The sequence below is a fragment of the Eucalyptus grandis genome, chromosome 5 (assembly GCF_016545825.1).
Source record: "Eucalyptus grandis isolate ANBG69807.140 chromosome 5, ASM1654582v1, whole genome shotgun sequence".
Classification (NCBI taxonomy): Eukaryota; Viridiplantae; Streptophyta; class Magnoliopsida; order Myrtales; family Myrtaceae; genus Eucalyptus; species Eucalyptus grandis.
The window spans coordinates 38,326,752-38,343,640 of NC_052616.1; the positions used below are offsets into that span (position 1 = coordinate 38,326,752).

The window sequence follows — 16,889 nt, forward strand, 5'->3', positions numbered from 1 at the left end:
GTGGTGTTCGTAGGGGGTTTCTTTCTTCAATTAATCGAATCGGCTCCTAGATGACATGTCCTTTTACACCCTGGTTAGGTGGATTCGATACGGGTTCGCCTAAATTAACCATTAAACTTGGTTCTTGAATCCGGATGCTTCTTGTCAATAGGGAAAATACGTCAAAAGCGGGTTCAAATAGTGGGAGTATTAAAAACGATACCAAATTACCCTTCCCCAGAGTTTGTATTTGCCGATTCCTAAGGATCTCTGTATGTGGATGACAGCCTCTTTGTCTTGACACGGTTCGACATTTCTTTCGATTGGCCTTCCTCATTCGTGGCCATGTATGCATGATTGATGGTCATTGATTCATCTTCAACGCATTCCTTCTGTGGAATTTTCTTCTATCTTTGACTATATGACCATTAGCAGCATTGGGCAAAGTCATGTACTTCAGGCTTCTATGGAATCTGAGATGGACAATCAAAACTTCCAATTCTCTGATGGTAATCACTTCTTGGGAGAGCATGTGTCTGGAGCAGAAAGTGAGGTTTCTAGGCCCTAAGTCATCGTCTGAAATAAGGGTCTAGAGGCTACCTCAACTGTCTAGATTTCCTCCCTATTGACAGTAGCCAATTCAAAGAAAGAGAAAAGATCCCTTCCTTGTGCTTCTGGGCTTGTCGAAGCTGGAAGTCTTGTTGATGAAACCACAACATCTAGTTGCTTAGGCACGTTGTGGGGAAAAGATATTGCTCCGGCTTGAGAAGGAGTTGGGTAGGAGTGAGGTGGAGTGCACAAAGCTCCTGGGGATGGCTTGATTTGAACCGTATGCATGTACCTATTACGTCATATCTTTCGTTTCCTATAGATAGAAGAGAGAGGACGTTATTTCCAAAATTATATTCAAATAATAAAACTTACCTTCTTTGAAGTGGGATGATCTTTTTTGTTTGCCCCACTGCCTTCTTGAAACCTTCTTAAAAGAGTGTCTTTGTTCACATGATGCGCCAGCTTCAAATGCCCCCTGTCACACTAAGCCAAGGGGGATGGGGATGATATTATGAGGCAGGAAGTGAATGAGTCAGAAAGATAAACATGATTAAATTTAACATCTTGTTTTGATTAAAGTTTTTGGTAATAAAATATTTTTTGTTTTCAAAAGTATGTATTTTATGGGGGAAGAAAGCACGAGGAGGCCCAGCCCTTAGTATTCTCCTTGGATGACGTTTTTATGGTTGGATAGCATCACCGGGCCAGTTTGGGATACCGCCTCATGCTCTCAAAATATTTTCAACTTTATTTAATAGGTGGATTTACATTTTGGAAAAGTGTTTTCAAAAGTTAGTTTCTCAAGCGGAACTGATGTTGAATATAAAAACAAGCCAAATTTAAGAAAGATGTACAAGTTCCCACGTAGGGGAGTACGCAAGGAAATTAAAAAGGGTTCCACTTGAACGGGCCTGCACCCATCTCCCCTAATGGTCCCTCATTGATGGCGCCCATGAAAAGGTCTCCAAACATGTTGGTCATGTCATCCGGCCCTTCTTTCTTTGTTGCTAAGGGTGGTACTTCATTGCCTGAATAATACTCGACCTCTTCTAGCCCTTGATAAATGTCAGCAGTATGTGCTTTTACATTTCTGATCTGACTGTCTTCAGAACTGAATACCGCGTTTACTTTGTCGATGTGGTCAGGGAGCGGATTGCTCTAGAATGAGAAAGCTTTAGTGTCTAACAGGTTCTAGATTCGACTCTCGAGGGCGAAGCACTCATCAGTCGAGTGCCCCACTTCTCCCATGTGATAGTCACATTTTTTGGACGGGTCATAGCTGGAGAAGTTTTGTGATATCCTGAAATTCGACCCCGTTTCAATAAAGTGAAATGGGCATTTCGTCGACGTGCCTATGGTCTTTTTTCTCTGAGCTGATCACTCACGAGTTAACTAACCTATTGGGTGAAGCCGTTAAGGGATGTATCCGCGGTAAAATCCCTAAAAGCTACTCAATTGGTTGGATTAGACTAAAATCACATTTGATTAATTCTAACCACGAAATTGAACTCGATTTCGGGAATCGAATATTCAAGCATGTCATAATTCATTTTTAGGACATTGTCTCATCGTCCGTCAAATTATTGACGAGTCTGAAATTTCGGGAAAGAAATTATTGGAGGAAGAATCGAAGACCGGAAGAAAATAAAAAGAGAAAGGGAAAATAATAGAAGTAATTTGAATAGTAGGATTTTTTTACTATTTTATTACTTTATATTTTCTTTCTCTCCCTTTTTCTCTCTCTCTTCTATCTCTTCTCTTCCCCCTTCGTGCAACACTCCCCCCCTTTTCCCTTTTTCTTTTTCTCTCTTTCGCTCCTCTCTCTTTTCTTTTCCCCCTCGTGCGGATCTCCCTCCACCGACGCCCCTTATCAATTCCAACTTTGCTTCCCTCTTCCCTTTTTACTTTTTGACTAATCAATCACCCTGATCACTTCTCTCTCTTATCTCTACTTCTTCTCTCTCACTCGACACTCTCTCTCTCCTCTCGTTCGTGCGACACTCCAATAAACAGATGCGAGACAGACAGCAGTGCCGAGAGAAGAAAACCGGATTAGCTCGCCGCACGCCAGGCCGTCGCCACTGTTCCCCGCCTGCGCGCTGCCTTGCCGCTCACCGTTCGCCCTCCACCTCTTCCTCACCCCCCTCAGCCGTCGCTGCCCTCCTTCTCTTCATCTTTGTTTCGTGCGAAGCCCCAGCGGAAGCAAAAACAGAAGCAGCGGCTCTTGTCGCCTGAAGCCGGAGCAGCAGCCGCCCGTCTTTCCACCCGTTCACGCGTGCGCCGCCCCACCGAGCTGTTGTCCGTCCCTCCCCTCACGCCAATCCAGCGCCGTCCAGCTCCAGTTGCCTCTGCCAAGCCCCTGTTCGGCCACCACAGGCGGTCGCTCGACCACCTCCGGCCACCGTTCGGAACCGCCGGAGCTTCCCTTGCCCTCCCCCAGCCTTGCTTCGCCGCCTCAGCCACCAGACCAGCCCCGGCCAGCCAAGAACAGCCGCTGGTCAGTGGGTTTCCAGCCCCCTTCGGCCCGCTTTTGGAGCATTTCTGGGCCCCGAACCCAGGACTTGCTTTGGGGTTTATCGTTCCTCGTGTCATCCCCGTCGGATTGATACGCTTTGTGCTAAATTCCAGTGAGTAATCTCACTAATCCCTACTTAGTTTGCTAATTGTGCTTAGGGGTTGGTTAGATTTAATTAAATGCAATTAGGTGGTTAGATTTGAATAGATTAGTGATTATTAGACAATTGTGATGCATATTAGATATTTTGATTGTGTAATTAGCAAGTAGACGTAGTCTACTATTTATTGAATGTATCTCGGGATTTTTCCCGACCCTTAGCAGGCTTCAATTAGGCTTTTCGGGCCTAAATTGGATTTTTAGTAATTAATTATTAATTTTCGAAATTAATTATTTAATTATTTATTTTTCGAAAATTCAACGGGATGGCCAGTGACCAGAATTTCGTGCTGATTGTCGTGGCGAAGTCCGTTTATTTAATTGAGCTTCAATTTGTATGGAATTGATTTAATAATGAATTTTTAGGAGTTATTCATATTGAATTGATTGTTAATTATTTGATTGGGAAATCGTTGGGTATTGGTTGTCGGTATCGAAAGTATGTTGGTTATCACCTGAAAGAAAATACGTGGGCTCGGTGAATTGGAATATCACCTAGAGAATGCATGTGAGTTCAGTGGTTGAGTATGTCATATTGGCGAAGAGGTCGCCTTAGAGAATGCACGTGGCTTGGAGACTCGATATGTCCTCCTGGAGAATGCACGTGGCTCGGTGACATTGTTTGGCATCGTAAAAAGGGCACATGGGCTCGGTGAATTGATGCATCACTTTGGTGAGTTAGCACCTAAAAGAAGGCACGTGGGCCCAAGCATCGTAAAAAGGACACGTGGCTCGGTGATCTGATGTGTTACTTTGGTGAACTAGTGCTTTAGAGAATGCACGTGGGTCCAGTATTCGAGAATGGCATTTAAAAGGGCACATGGCTCAGTGACTTGATGTACCACCTTGGCGAAGATGTCGCCTTAAAGAATGTACGTGGGCCCAAGGTTTGAGGCACGTGGCTCAGAGACTTGGTATGTCGTCCGGGAGAATGCACGTGACCTGACTTCTAGATATTCCACCGTGGGGAATGATTTGGATGACATGTAATCGACTGGTTCGATTTATTTAAGTAAGTGAGTGCCTATTATGAATTGTATTAACTTACAAGTGGAATCTGAGGCCAAGGTAAGTCCTCTGACCTGTGTGTGTTTAGGCAGCCTATAGTATAATGGTTTACTAATCGGGCCTTAGTGGGGTAGAACTTGCTGAGACGTAGTCTCATCCCGGTTGTAGGACAACATTTCAGGCCTGTAGATGAACCTGAGGAGGAGGAATCAAAGAAGGAGAACACTGAAGTGAAACCTGAGGAAGGGAAAGATTTTTGAAGAAGAAGATGATCCAGAAAGGAATCCTGAGTACGACCGGATGAGGACTGAGGTCCCATCCTCTTTTGGGAATCCTGTTTTGATGTGAATAGAGTGAAATTAGAAAGTCGTGAATAGTTTGTGAAATACTTTGAGTTATGCTCTGTATAAAAATATGGTTGTGAATTTCAATATGAAAATAATGGCCTTGCTTTTCTATCTCATCGGTTTATTGTTTGGGGATTTATAACTGCTTCCGCATGTGCTAAATAAAAGAAAGGGTTGGCGATACATAGTCCTGAGATATCGCATTCTAAAATCAACCAAGTAGAAGCATGTGTGCGTGCCCGAGGATCGGGGCGTGACAAGTTTTCGGCGTTTGGTTGCTTTGGCTCAGTAGAGAGGAGGTTCTTATTCCGGAAGATTGCCAAAACCTGTGATGGAGATCCGGGAAGTGAAGTGAACTGTCTCCGTTGTTGTAGCGATGGGACGGCCGACGGCTAGTGTGGCATCCCAAAATTCATGACAACCACTGGAGTGCCATGAACCATGATTAGGTAATGGAAGTGCCGTTTGATTTTGTATTAGCCATTGAGTTAATGAATTTCAATTAATTTAAGGCCAAGCATTGTAAAGGATGATTTTTGGATGGGGGTGTGTCTTCAAGTGACCCAAGGAATTATTAAAGTGCAAATTGATATAGAAAATCTTATTCTTGGTAGTGCACTTTATAAGTAGAATTTTATTGATTTAAATTATAGAGTTTTGTGGGCTTATAAGTTGAAATTAGGTGTTTATTTAATTGGGGATTAAATGGAATAGGAATAGGAGGGGGTGGGCTGATTTTTAGGCCCAAAGCCCATCCAACCAGCCCACGCCAGCCCCCTATTCGACCAGCCCATAAAGGCCCAAGCCCGGCCCAAAAAATGAAGCCCATTAACCTTGCATATCCTCCAACACTTGTCTTCAACCTTGCCACTTGTTCTCTCCTTTTTGCCACTTGTTCTCCTCATGAGAACACTTGTCCCCCATGCAAAATGAGGATGCATGCAAGTATATAAGCCACCAAAAAGAAAGAGAGAGAGGGAGTGGCTGGTTTTGAGAGAGTGAGAGAGTGGGAGAGAGTTGCCGAGAGAGAGAGTGAGGAACCAAGAGAGAAAGGGAGAAGCCGCGCGGGGGAGGAGGTCCGCCCGTCCGTTCGTCCGTCGCCGGTGTGCCGTCCGTGTGCCGCCGTCTGCTTGATCTTATAGGTAAGTTAGGATCAATTTCTACTCTTGCATGTGTGTCTTGCATGTGTGGTTGAATTCTTGGGTGTTCGGAGGTAAGGAACCGAAGCTAGTGTGGCTTGTTCTTGAAAGATGCTTGCTGTTTGCGTGTATACCGCCTGACCCAGAAACTTGTGGAGGCTTGAATGCATGTTTCGAGTTGGATTTTGACTTTGATCCCTTCATGAAAGTTGTAGCCAACATCTTAAAATACAACATAATAAAATTTACGATAAAATGGTGGAGATTTAAGGGGTCAAACCCTCTTCCTACGAAGACACTAGATCTGGAACTGTTTTGCTGACCTTTTGGTAGTTTTGTGGGTTGCATGTCGATTTTTACCAAGAATCTCTCTTTGACTTCTTCATGAAACTTGTAGATAACATCCTAAAGACTAACATACTCAAATTTTAGGTAAAATGAGCAAGTGTAGCCTAGTGAATCGACTTTCTCTTGAAGATGGTAAATCTGGAAATACGGTACTGGACACCCGAGACTTCTTGGACCCATATGGTGAATATTCTTTGGAAATTTCACTTATATCCCTTAATGAAAGTTGTAGGGGACCTCTTGAGGCAAAACATATCAAAATTTCAGAGGAAACGAAGAAGGATAAGTAGGTGAAAACTCGATATTTCGGAGATAGCTACTAGGGGTTCTTTATATTTCTTCATGCTGAACTTACCCATGGGTGCAGGTTCAGTAAACCAATGCTGGTGGGCGACGGCAATGCAGCGGAGATCCGATGCAGCGACGGCATCGGGGGGTGACTGGGATGGCACGGCTCGACACAGGGCGTCGGGAACGTCGACGGCGCCTCCTTCCTCCTCAGATCCGGCCTTCCCTCCTTCGGCTTCTCTCTCTCTGGGTTCGCTGTTCAGCCCTGGCTTCACCAACGAGCTCCTCCAATCTTCCTCCGATCTTGGCCGTCCTTGGATCTCGGCCTGCTCGTCCTCGACCCCCCTTCTGAAGTCTCTCAAGTGGGAGGTTCGAAGATTTGCAACCCTCGATCCTTTGCCGTTTGTGTGTGTCTTGCCGTCATCGGGAGAGGCCTATTTATAGGCGAGGGGGCAGCCGATCGACGGAGCTTCGACCGCCGGTCTTCGCACGCCGAACAGCCTCCGTTGGCCGAACCGGCATCCCATCCGCCGAGGTGGCTCTAGCTAGGCCGCCTTGCATTGAAGACGTGTCCACTCCCTCCTACGCTGCCAACTCCCTCTCCATTCCAGCGTCGCGCGCGTCCTCATCTCCGGCGCGTGCTGCTTATCCAGTTGGGGAAGGGGGGCCGGGTTGAGTCGCATGGGCTGGGCCGTGGGGGCTCGTGCGAGGGAAGGAAGAGGGGGCTAGGCGCAAAAGGCCCAGCCCTAATGGTTGCTGTTTTTGCTTTTTTGTTTGTTTTTTATTTTTATTTTTTTGTTTTTTTGTTATTTATTATTTATTATCCAAAAAAAAAAGAAAAACAAAGATTAAAAGAGACTAAGTACTAATTTTTAAAAAAAATAATCAAAATTTAGGTGTCAACAATGGGAACCCACTTGCCCTCTTTTCTTACTTGGAGACCTTCCACTTCATTGACTTGGAGAAGAATGGTAAGGCCTATAGCGTCGGAATGTGGAGTGAGGCCAATGGCCAGCTCAGGTCGCGGACACGGAGAGTAATAGTTCATCCTTATGCCTTGCAGGCCCTCATCAAATAGTTCTATCATCTCCTTGGTGTCCATCTTTAAAGCTTTTGCCATGAGAAGGAGTATCTTCATTGCAAGATCTTGGAGCTCTGTGGAGTATTTATCCAGCACATCTCTGCATAATAATTACACATATAATAATAGGTTACAAAGGTGTGTGTGTGTGAGAGAGAGAGAGCATGGATTTTCACTCAAAAGGTGAGGCAGTGATATGAGTATGTTTGTTTTCAGTATGTAATTAATTATTCATCTTGACGTCAAGAGATTTGGGATTTGTAGAAAATAGTTACACACGTTGTGAATACAATATTCATCATGCTGCTAAAGTTAAGGTATTATTGATGATGCGGGCTAATCATCAAGCCAATCTTTCATGCATCCCGCTCATATAAGCCCAACTCACATGAATCATTGGCCACACAAGCACCGGGTGTAGCCAAGAATTTTTCTAACTTAATATCTTTAGTTCGATTGTTGATGTGTCAACCAATTAGAATAAATTAAATATTTAGCTAGTAAAGGAACCAAAAGTCCAATTGGAGGAGGAGGGGAAGGCCAAAGTTTTTGCATCTCTTAGAAATGATGGGGGGACACACTTTAGATATTGCGAGATGTATATTTGAACTTCTAGTTAATAAATAAATATAAACAAATTAATGCCGTTAATGTTATTGTTTCGTGTGACGCTTGGGATTACAGAACTTGGTATATAAAATTAGTTACCCTGTTTCTCGAACTAATTTTGCTAGAAAATGGGTTCTTTTTATCTCTAATGTTTAAGTTTCAGTGACGAGCAGGGGCGGGATTTGCGCATGTGGCCTCTCAGCCTCTGTCGACCTTCAATCTGGGTTGACTAAGGGTCATCCAATGCAACATGGGAGGGAGGATAGGGAAGGACATGATGGACGAGGGAGAGAGAGCGGGGCCATGTGTCGATAGCGATGGTGGCTGCGATGGCGACATGACCAATGGTGAGGTCCGGTGGCTTATCAGCGCTCGTGGGGCGACGACGGTGGAGGCGGACTCTAGGCAATATGGACAGTGGAAAGCAACGTGTGTGGAGGTGAGAATGGGAAGGGCAGATAGACAAAGAAGAAAATCAAATCCGGCCAATTCAAACCTCCTTCATCTTAATGCGTCAGCCTCGGAAGGGTAAATTTACGATATGCATTCAGACAATCTCGATGGATAGTGTACTCAATGCACGAGAGAGAGAAAAACCTGAAGGGAGAAGGAAGCATGGGAAAAAGGTGAGGTTTTCTCAAATGTCTGGGGAAGGACATCACGTAAAACAAGTCGCCCCAATCGAGCTTCTGCTCCTCGGACACTACAAACGCCTGCCTGAAGCCCTGCAAGTCTCCTTGTTGCCAAAACTTCCTCTTCTCCTCCATTGGAAGCTTGAAGAACTCTTGTATTCCCAACTTCACCTCCTCCAACAACGAAAAGCTCACTCCATGGTTTATCAACTGCATCGACCAAAAGGGGATCGATTAAATTCGAAAGCCGAATTCTTGAAAAACAAATCTGGACCTCACGGAAGACCTGGAAGAATCCCCAATCTTTGCATGCAGAGTGCAGCTTTTCAAGCTCGGACTCCGTTAAGGCACTGTTTGGTAACCATCCAAACAGTGTCTGATTCTGATTTTTTGTTCCCAGAATTAGTTTGGGAACAGAATCACGTTAGGTAAATTTTTTGTTTCTGGGAACAAATTTGTTCCCAGAACAAATTTGTTCCCGGAATCAGTTTTGGACAAGAATTGAGAATAAAAAAAAAAATATATGATTCTCTGTCCAAGAATCAAAACCTAGAAAGTTTTCCTCTTCCCTTCCGTTGTCCCGCGACCGCTGTCCACCACCGCCCACCGCCGTTCGCCGCTGCCCACCGCTGGTCCGGCGAGCTCGCCGGGAGGCTCGCCAAGCCCGGGCGAGGTCCAGTGTGAGCTCGCCGGAGGCAAGCCTAGCCACTGGCGAGGCTCGGCCTTGCCTGGGGAGGCCAAGCCTCACCGGTGGGCCGACAAGCCTCGCCGGGCCGGGCGAGGCCCGCCTAGCCTCGGCGAGGCTCACCGAGCCCCGTCGGTGGCTAGGTGGGCCTCGCCAAGGTTGGGCAAGCCTCTCGATGTCCAGCCCCGCCGGTGGCCAAGCGAGCCTTGCCTAGCACCGGCGAGGGTCGCCTAGCCCCGCCGGTGGCTAGGCAAGCCTCGCCCAACCTGGCGAGGCTCGGCCTCTCCAGATCTAGCGAGGCCGAGCCTCGGCGGGCCGGGCGAGCCTCGCCCAGCTACCGGCGAGGGTCGGCCTCGCCGAGGGCCGACGACGCTCCGGTGAGGTTGCCGCCCTCGTCCGGCTAGTCGCTGGAAGAAGGATAGAGAAAAAAAAAAAAAAAAAAGAAAAAAAGGAAAAAGTAAAAAAAATTATTTAAAAATTAAAAGAAATTGATTTGGAACAGTAATCAATGAAAGCATGGTACTCAAACACAATTCTATTCCGAATCAGAAATTTTGGACAATTACCAAACGCGTTTTTTACTCAAAATCGTTCCGATAACAAAATAAAAATAATCATTTCTTGTCAAAATCTGTTCCCGGGAACAGAATTGTTATCAAACACACCCTAAATTGCCATCGCTCGACGAGAGCTTGCTCAGATCAATTACTGGTACTTGAAGCAACGAAGTCCCATGGTCTAGGTCGGTACGGATATAGCGAGGCGGGAGTTCGGTTATGGCCTCTTTTGCCAACTCCTGGACGCTGGGGACTGGAAGAGAACCACCAAGCTTACTTTTTTCTCTGTCTCTCTCGATCACATTTGAAACAACTCCTTTCACCGAATAATGCTCACTTTGTTAAATCAAATCTGATTTGTTTAAACCTCCACGCCTCTCACCAAATCACCGAATTGCCCTCAATTTCCAATCTCCTACGGAACTCCTTTTAATTCCTTCTTATTCGGATTATTCATTGAGTCAAATTCAAGTTCTGACCATCTCAACAGGATCATGGCAGAGCGTTATCTTATTCTGGTTGGTTTGTTTGGTAACATTATCTCCTAGCTCACGGTTTTCATTTTTCAAATAGAATCTGCTGTGCTTGCTGGATAGTGACCAAACTCCCAAATCCCACTGGTCGCGCCTTATATTTTTAAACTAACCGAATCCGTCGATCATGTTCTCTCTTCAAATCCTGCTATTGTCTCCTATCACGGCATCCATTACGTGGGCTTGGAAATTTGGCCATGGGATAAGATGAAAGAGAGATGGTCAGCCATTATGAAGAAGAAGCTGGCGCACGCTCACCATCATGATGAAAATAGAAATCCATGTGATTGGCATGTGATGACGGCATGACTTCTATGCAGATCATATTTTTATTTTGGGGTCGGGGTCGATCAATTAATTATATAGAATAGCTTAAATTTGCGCGTCAAGAGGGATTTGAATAAACAGATGAAATTTTTGGGTAAGGTGTATTCATGGTGCTGCCTTGAAAACAGTGATTTCCTCCATATGATTTGTGATCCAAAGCAGTCGGTTCTGATGGAAGTCCTGTCCCCATGATGCAACGCGCAGACACTAGCCTTCCTCACTTGGTCTGCGTTCTAAGCGAAGGACGATCCCAATTCAAGCCTTGAAATGATAGTCTTGAGTTGATCTCGGTTTTTATGCAATTTTAAGAGACACGGACCAACGAACATGCAGACCAATCTTCGTTCCAGTGGTCGCATGAAGACCACAATGGGAAGGGAAATTCATGCCTATCCACTTTGTGGGGTTCCCAATGAAGGAAACCGATTCCCTACTAGCTATTTCCTTGAACCATGTGGCAAAACCAATACGAACCTTATTCTCAAAATATTAATTTAGATTTTGATCGTATCGAAAAAGACTTGTCGGTTCTTCTAAGGTTGTGCGTTATAGGTCATGCTCTCATCCGGGTTAGCAGGAGCTTTAAAGCTTTATCATGACGCTGGGAAGAATTCCTATATTCCACACTCACAAAGTCGAATCTCATCCTCCTTTTTCACTCCACTTGTCTAATGGGTTTGTTACGAATGATTAAGTTCAGCCTTCGTTATGATGTAACAATGCACATTTTGCATTGGTAATAAGAATATAGATTTGTAGAAATTCGAGAACGTTGCACTGATACATTCTCTGTAACAGATTTACGCTGGTTTGTTTTATTATGAGTAAAGTTCACTTGTTTTCCCAGCAAAAAAGAAATGCATGAGTTAAAGGGCTCTATTTATGTCATCATAATGTCAACCAGAAAAAAAAAAAAAAAAAAAGGGATGAAATTGATCAACAAAAGCAAGGAGGGAGCGAAATGAATATGGATTATACAGATATTCCGTCAATACATGATCCACTTATTTGAAGTACATGGAAAGTGTAAACATAAAGATATTATTCAATCCTCATAACGTCAAGATATGACTTCCCTTGGAGCTCACGACAGAAGAGACCCCTCAAGTAATCGGCCATACCTATTCTTCTGAACAATGCTGGCTTTTCTGGTGTGATCAGGCTCGGTGCAGGACCAAATTCCCCTTCCAATTTTGGGCTGTGAAATGCAGCAATCGAGAGCCTCTCCTTCATCGAGTTAACCATTGCTCGATGCTCGATGCTACGATAAGTGCCATTCGTCACAATCTGTGTCGATCATCAAATACACAAACTAATTTGTCATCCCTCTTATGGATTTTATTCGTGAAATTGTTTAATCTATAGATCAAACTAACTAGCTCATTGCATATCAATAAACAATGATGTCCACATGGGGATTTGGAAAATATACATGTAACTATACAAATTTCCCACATTTCGTAATTGAAATGTCTACCATTTTATTCAAGATTATTGTTGCGGTCACAGCGCATAAATTTTCGTTTAGATTGATAACTCGTCCCTCTTTAACATTTATAAGTGAAATGTTAGATGGATAGTGTATGATATTATAGTTTCGTCATCAACAGCAGATAGATATAGACAATACTAGCTCATATAGCAAACAAAATTAGGTGGAACTCCGTGTCAAAGCAGTAGAAATAGGGCCAATCGTAATACTTACCTCTAAAATGTCCCCAACGTTGACAACGAATGCATTAGGGAGGGGCTTGACAGAGATCCACTTGCCCTCTTTCCTTACTTGGAGACCTTCCATTTCATTGACTTCGAGAAGAATGGTGAGGCCATTGGAGTCGGAGTGAGGAGTGAGGCCCGTGACAAGCTCAGGTCGCGGACACGGAGGGTAATAGTTCATTCGAAGGGCCTGCCTGCCCTCATCAAACAGTTCTATCATGTCCTTGGATTCCATCTGCAGAGCTTTTGCCATGAGAAGGAGTATCTTCATTGCAAGGTCTCGCAGCTCCAAGGTGTATTCATCTAAGACTTCTCTGCATAATGATAAGGTGATACATATAAGAATAGGTTACAAAGGCGAGGGAGAGGACGGGATGTGTAGAAGATGGTAAACAGGCTGTGCATACGATATTCACTGTAAAGTTAAGATATTCTTGATGATGTGGGCTAATCTTGAAGCAAGTCTTCCATGCAACCGACTCATAATGTAGTTTTATTATATTTTTGGCGCTTGCTAATCTTATTATGCAAACTTAGCATTAAGCCTAATAAGCGATTTGATCACATACTATAGACATAATTTGTCGACATAGTTTCATTAATTTTACGATGTATGCAAAATAAGTCATGTATGGTTTCCAAATCTTGTATATGTCATAAACAAGAGTTCTGTATAAATGACAGACCATTGATGTTCTTAATTAACTCAAACTCATTAGAATTCCAATAACGCACTTCTTATTCTTGAATTTAAGGTAACCAACTCTCGTACATTCACACTAATACTAATCCCTACTGGCCTTTCAACGAAGTATTTCTCCGTCGAAGTGTGTTGTAGCTACGTAGATTTCATCGTTATTTCTACACAAAGTCTAGTAATACACAAACTCTAAAAAACATCTTCAATAAAAGTTAAAATCTACTTATCTATGATTAAATAGGTAGCAAACCCTTAAGAAACTGTTACTCAATAGATGCCAGAAATCCAGGCATAGGATCACCTCGAAATCTCCCCCACTTTGATTAAAATTGCTCTTTATGGACAAGGGATGTGCAAATCATTTGAGTTGTCAGTAGACATTATAAAATAATTTGAGCGTGATCTTCGTTTGATTTGGCCAGCTATAATTTGCTTGAATCTAAATGTAGAATGTTTTTTTTGGTAAAAGGTAAGAAGTATATAGATTTTTGCACAAAAAGCTATACAGCTGTACAGCAAGGGGACCCGGGCACCAGCTTACACTCAGAAAGATAGGAAGTCCAAACGAGTGGAAGGGAGCTAGGGAGGGAGAATCCAAATGTAGAATGTTTACGTATGTGTACCCAACAAATCCTGTGAACGATCATCTCACCTGTCCATAAAAAGCTGAAAGTGACAATTTTTGTCCTCGCTCCCAAGCTCAACTCATCGACCAATTATGCCTACAAAAGTGACTATACTAGGACAAGTAGAGTGGTGGTCCTGTGAGCACGAAGACAACCCCACATGAATTATTGTTTCGTGACACACTAGAGATACCGACATTATTATATAAAATTAATTCAGCTAGTTTGTGAAATAGAGAGAGAGAGAGAGAGAGAGAGTGAGTGATGCTAATATGATATGTTGAAATATCTCACATCGCTTGACTATGAAGTTTATATATTTATTATATATATGTAATCTCCATATACCTATCAGCTTAAATATTTAGGTTGAACCTTCAATATTAATATCAAAGTCGTCCACCTTATTCTTTAATATCTTGCTTCACCCATTGGTTTAGTTTTTGACATAATGAATGGCGAGGGTCAAGTGGCTTATCAGTAGAGCTGTTAAATGGGTGGGTCGGGTTGGGTTTGGGTCGGGCCATTAATGGTCCACCAAATGGGACCCATTAACCCATTTATAACCCATTTATGTCTAATGTAAATTTTTCGACCCATACCCAACCCGACCCATATCCAACCCATACCGACCCAACCCATATTAATAAAATATTTTCATATTTAACCAAGTTTAGAAAAACTTATTCCTATGTTTTTTTTTTTATTATATTACTAAAATACTTCTAAGCTTATTTCTTAAATATATATATATATATTATTTTTTTTAAAATGGTATTGCTAAAATAGTTTTATATAACACGAATTTAATGGACAATTTTTATAATTTTTAAAATAATATTTTTAAAATTGAATTTTAATTATTTTTTATTTTTTAAAAATTAAATTTTTAATTATTTTTTATTTTTTTTAAATATAATTTTTCTTTTTCTTTTTCTTTTTCTTCTTGACCAGTCGCCGGCCATGACAACAACCGACGGCCAACCACAGGCGAGCCTCGAGCTCACCCGCCGCCGACGCAGGTGAGCTCGAGGCTCGCCAGATCCAGCAAGCTCGAGCTTGCTCGACGCCCGGCGAGCTCGAGGCTCGCCAGATCGACGAGGTTCGAGCCTCGCTTGACACAGGCGAGCTCGAGTTTCGCAGATCGGCGAGGCTCGAGCCTCGCCGGACATCGGCTAGGCCTCCGCCTCACAAGATCCGGCAAGCTTGAGGCTCGCCAAGCACGGCCAAGCTCGAGCTCCCCTCGCCGGATCCGGCGAGGCTCGAGTCTCATCGGCGCCTCGCCAAATCCGGCGAGCTCGAGGCTCACCGGCGTCGGGTGACCTCCCCCGCCTGGGATCCGGGCGAGCCTCGAGCCTCGCCCGACGCCGAAGAGTACGAGTCTCGCGGCACTGGCGAGCTCGAGGCTCGCCTGGCCGGCCGCCGCCATCACTGTGCCGGCCACTGGAGGAAGAAGAAAGAAAAGAAAAAGAAGAAAGAAAAAAAAAAAGGAAAAATAAAAATAAAAAAATAATTCTAATATTACCACCTCTAGTAGGGTAGACTAGATAGTGGATATTTTTAATGGGTTGGTAAATGGGTCTTAAATGGGTAAAGAGTAGACCCATTTAAGACCCATATAATTTAGTTCTTTTATTTTTAAAACCCATCATGGGTGTTTTGGGAAATAAGGCATGAGTCATTAACGAACCATTTAAACAAACATGGGTCAATAAATGGGTTGTGCAACCCATTTAACACCTCTACTTATCAATGAGGGTGGGGCAACAGCGGTGGAGACGTCCGGTGTGAGATATGGTCAGGTAGGAAGCTATGTTGGTGCACGTTGGGAATGAGAAGGGCAGACGTAGAAAGGGAGAAAATAGAAGAAAAGAGGGGGAAATTTGGGGAAATCAAATCTGCCAATTTAAACCTACTTCATCTTAATGTCTTAGGCTCGGAGGGGTAATAAGTCTATTCCACCAAATTTAGACAACCCCGAATTTTTTTTTTTAAACGAAATATCCATTTGATGTAAAGTGTCTCAATGCATGAGAGAGAGAGCGAGAGAACCTGAACGGAGAAGGAAGCATAGGAAAAAAGATGAGGTTTTCTCAAATGTCGTGGGAGGGACGCCATGAAGAAGAGGTCAGCCCAATCAAGCTTCTGCTCCGCCGACCCAACAAACATCTGCCCAAAACCCTCCAGGTCTCCTTCTTCTTGCCAAAACTTCCTCTTCTCCTCCATCGGAAGCTTGAAGAACTCTTGGATTCCCAACTTCACCTCCTCCATCAATGTACAACTCACCCCATGATTTATCAACTGCGTGCAGAAAAAAAAAAGGATCGATTAACTTCAAAAGTCGATTCTTGAAAAAGAAATTCAGACCATTTGTCTTGAGTAATACTCATAGAAAGAAAAAGTAAAAGTACGCCTTCATGAAAATTGTACCTGGAAGAATCCCCAATCCCTACATGCAACGTGCAACTTTTCCAGCTCGGACTCCACCAAATCGTCATGGCTTGACGAGAGCTTGGTCATGTCAATTACTGGTACTTGAAGCAACAAAGATCCATGATCATCACCCATGAACGGATGATCTTGGTCGGTACGGACATAGCGAGGCGGGACTTCGGTTATGGCATCTTTTGCCAACTCCTGAACGCATGGGACTGGAAGAGAACTGCCAAGCTTCATGAGATTCACCTCCATCGTCGCAACGAGAGGCTCGGACGACAAGAACCTCAAAAGATGTGGTAATATGTAATGGATAAAGAGCTAATGAACTTACAACTCTTTTTTAGTGGGCTTCACTATAATGGCTTACTTAAAGGCAGACTATCTTTATATATGTATTTGCTTTCATCCCCCACGAGATTCTCGATGCCAACTAAAGAAATTACATAATTCTCTTCATCCAAAATGATTGTTTAGTTATATGTCGTTGTCATTGTTATTTGGCCATGTGCATGTTGATGGGCATCCCTTATGTTCAATGACAACCGGCAGTTGGGTACAGCTAGAAGTCAATAAACAACCCAATATCAGAGGAAACGTGCAAAATTTTGACTTGGCCTCTGTCATTTTCAGGTAAATATACACTCAAGAT

The 16,889-nt window shown here is 43.6% G+C and overlaps 1 pseudogene; it reads right to left on the bottom strand.

Annotated features, from left to right (window-relative positions):
• Positions 1-11,709: 11,709 nt before the first annotated feature.
• Positions 11,710-16,607, bottom strand: LOC108960185 (annotated as a pseudogene).
• Positions 16,608-16,889: the final 282 nt, after the last annotated feature.